The 3,859-nt window shown below is 41.4% G+C and overlaps 1 long non-coding RNA gene across 1 annotated transcript; it reads left to right on the top strand.

The window, feature by feature from the left end:
- The first annotated feature begins 432 nt into the window (after positions 1–432).
- On the top strand, positions 433–1,208 carry LOC109703976. Its single transcript, XR_002214089.1, has 3 exons — positions 433–522; positions 749–903; positions 1,031–1,208. It is a non-coding gene; the product is annotated as an uncharacterized LOC109703976 (long non-coding RNA).
- The last annotated feature ends 2,651 nt before the right edge of the window (positions 1,209–3,859 follow it).

Raw genomic sequence — 3,859 nt, 5'->3', positions numbered from 1 at the left:
CCACACCTATGTAGGTCCTATAACAAGATTGAACAATGACATTAATCTATAAATGATAATCACTACTAGATAAGGTATAGTAATTGGATTACCTTGACATGCTCATAGCATAGCTTTGGACATTTGGGGACATGTAGTATACTTGATGGTATCGCTCCTTACATTATATTATACTTGTTTGCCATGTTGGAACATGCTAGTTATGTATTGAACATACTTGATCATGTTAGAATGAATGTACATCATATTATCATCATATTACTTATGGCTTAGTAGTTTAGAATTCGATACATGCTTTCATACCTGCAGTTTATTATTGTTGCTTATCATGTCTACCTTACTCTTTCGGGCCTAGTGGTGCATTATGCCGAGGTCAGTAATTACACACTGGGAACTATAAATTATAGTTCTCACACCCTCTATTTCATGTTTCCTTTCAGAGCCTTCCATGCCGAGTGAGGTTAGGGACCGCGGAAAGGGTATCGCCTCAAGTTAGCTAGCTGGCGAGGGACTTATTGATAGGTAATCTACCTCTCATTGGTTTTATTTTGGAGAGGTTGAGAGTTGTACCTGTGTATAGAGACCACCCTTTTTTGTGTGTATTTTGAGACGGTTGTTGTATTACATTATGTTTTACTTTAGTTGAGTAGTTCTCTTTCTTCCATTTCTGTTGATAAAATTAGTTGTATACTTGCTCTGATATCTCTAGTTATTGTTTACTCTTATCTTTCATACTTCTTTGTTGTAGACGCCTTATATGTGCAGGCATATGGTGGGTCTGGGCACGTACCGGGCGGACCTATGCTGGGTCCCGGGGCATGACAGTTACAAGCATATGAATGGCATACATCATGAGCATAGTGGTTACTTCATTCATACCATGTTGTTGAGGCATAGTAGCATGTTAGCATTTCTTATCCCTATGTATATCGTTCTACTTATGCCTACTTAGACCTAGTGGAAAAATCAACAGAGTAGGCGGCCGAACCCACTGGAAACTTTTGTTAGTTCTCATCCCACGTTGTTGCAGGACCTAGCACGAGCGACGCAGTCGAGGATCGTGGTAAGGGCATAGCGCCCTAGGTAGCGGACTTTCCTTGCATTAGCTTACCTTGTATGTACTATGTGAGGGCTATGTTGTATTTTGGAAAGAACATGTAGTGAGGACAAGATGTATAAACTCAAGTTATACTTTTGGTGAATTGTAAAAGGACGATTAAACAAGTGAATGAATATTATAGTTTAGCTAAATTTCTCTCTTGCTCTTGTGGTTTACTCTCGCGCTAATCATGTATGTTAATTATGTTTTACTTGGGCAACTAGATATACATGACATTGTTAAGCCTTGGGTAGATAGGGAAAACCTTGTCCGTTCAGCGGTCCGCCCACGAGCCCGAACCGACCAAATTGGCGGTTGCGGGGTGTGGTGCGTGACACTGTCTCTCTCTCTCTCTTCCCTCTCTCTCTCTGCTCTCCTTGATGTGGTGGTGACGCGCTCGAGCCATGGCCGAAGTTCTTGCTAGAGCCATCATCAGATAAGCTTTAGCTGATCCAACGATGAGCATGCCTTTTTCAACATGATCTAAACAGGGGGCATCGATGCCATCCTCTCCTTTCTCTGCACTAATCCTGATTTCCTCTCCCACACCACCAACCGCAACTGCCTTTTCACACTCTACATCATCACTGCAAACGGTTGTGTCAAGATCGGCTTCACTTCGCTTCTTGCTCTTTTGGTAGTGATATTTTTCTATTTTTTACCTTAATTATTAGAAATATTGCTATGTTAAATTACGGTTGTAATTGCTGTTGTTATAATTTCAGAAGGATGAGATGATTAGGTTAAGTAAGTTTTTATTGAGATAATTGAGGGAAAAGGCCCTTTCAAAAAAAAATTGAGTGGGAATGATATAGAAGATGTCACACCCTAATAATCCCATATCGGATAGGAATGGGAATGTGATTGGGTATATTAAAGACTTAGACACTAGTAATAATAACTGGGCTTAAGCATTTTGGGCCGGTGGTTGGGCCGAACGAGTTATTATTGCTAGTGGGTGTAGTCCCCTTTACACGCCCCGCGCCCCGCCTATTTGGTCGGGTTCGGGCACGCTAACAGACCGCCGAACGGACATGGTTTTCTTGTACCGCAGATAGAGTCTCCCCTATACGTCCAAGGCGTCGCAATCACTAAAATGTACGAAGTTCCAACCAGGAACACATTTCAATCAAAAATTACATAAGGAAGTACCAAAAACATAATCTACTTGCTATTACAAGCATTCACAATCACTAGATATATTTTACATCACAAATACTTATTACATTTAACTTCCAGATACAATCAAGTTATTACAATTTATTACAAGTTTGTACTTTGTCTCTAAAACCCTCAAGCTAGACCACCAACTCGGGTACTGCTACCTCGGTCTATGGGGTAGGGCGCTACCTACGGAGTTACGCCCTTGCCTCGCGCCGCCGTGCCACTCACGTGTGTACATGTAACACCCCAAAACAACGTGGAGTGAGAACCAATTCCATGGTTCCCAGTGGGTACGGCCACCCAAGGGAAAAGCTCAACCAATAGGTCTAATGAGGCCCTGCAACATGTTAGTCCAATGATGTATAACAGATAATTATACTTTTTCTTGATATTGAGCTACATGTCATGCCTCATGAAATACAATATGAAACTATGCAACTATGCGAGTAGATTACTTAGTTCTACTTTATATTCTCGGCCATTCTTTACTTGTAATATTTCTTTACTTTATTAGTTATTCTTATACATTAGCCGTTCTTTATTCTTTTCTTTTGTTATTCTCATTCTTTAGCCATTCTTTATTCTTAGCTAGCTTTGCTCTTTACTTGCCATTCTTTCCTAAGGTTACATATACCTCAGTTACACTATGCCACCCGACTCGGTCTTGAGTTAATCAACAGCGGATAAGCCGCGCTCTGTCCAGCTCGAGGTGAAGGAACTCTCGGATGCACCTCAACCTACAAACCAAGAACCACATCGCCCAACGGGTCGCCTAGCGTACCCCGTGGTCAGGGATCCCCCGGTGGAAAAGGAACATGCCGCATACACCCGTAGCCGAGATCCCCGATAAGGAGAGGAACATGCTATATACACCCTAGCGCTCACTGTTCTTGCTCGGTCACAAACCTCGAAGTTCTTCCGATGGGAGAGGAACCTGCCACATATATTCGCGGCCAAGAACTTTCAAGCTCATATGCTGCACTGGCAGCCGCTGCACTCGCAGCCAGGATTCCGGAATCCACTTTACATATCTCAAGGGTTGGTCTTGTAACCTTATAGTGTCGACCTACTTAGGTCCATTGTCTTTTCCAACCTAGGTTTACTTTACTCTAGGTTTAACACTTTTATCACATATCCTAGGTTTACTTTAACACTAGGTTCATTAACTTTAACTCCCCACCTAGGTTGACTTGGCCCTAGGTTCATTCTCAACCTATGTTCTCTAACATTAGGTTTAATGCCATTCTTGCTTAACCTATGTTTGCTAACACTAGGTTCAATATTACTCTTGTTCAACCTAGGTTCACGACTCTAGGTTCAATGCCACACTTGTTCATCCTATGTTTATTAATACTAGGTTGCATATTTCTCGTGTTCAACCTATGTCCTTGACACTAGGTTCAATGCCACTCGATCTATGTGTGTATGTATATGTCCACAAGTACATGTCCTTTGTTTAGTACTTTACATTAGCATTCTTATTCCATGTCAATATGCATTCATTTAGCCTTTCTATGCATGCAACATGACTAGCATACGTCATTTACTTTATGTTTTTCACTTAGCTTTAGTTACACTATGCCATTATGCACTATT

Source organism: Ananas comosus, unplaced genomic scaffold (genome assembly GCF_001540865.1).
Source record: "Ananas comosus cultivar F153 unplaced genomic scaffold, ASM154086v1, whole genome shotgun sequence".
Taxonomy (NCBI): domain Eukaryota; kingdom Viridiplantae; phylum Streptophyta; class Magnoliopsida; order Poales; family Bromeliaceae; genus Ananas; species Ananas comosus.
The sequence above is the reverse complement of the archived record's forward strand: the minus strand, read 5'-3'. Positions and strand labels throughout refer to the sequence as shown.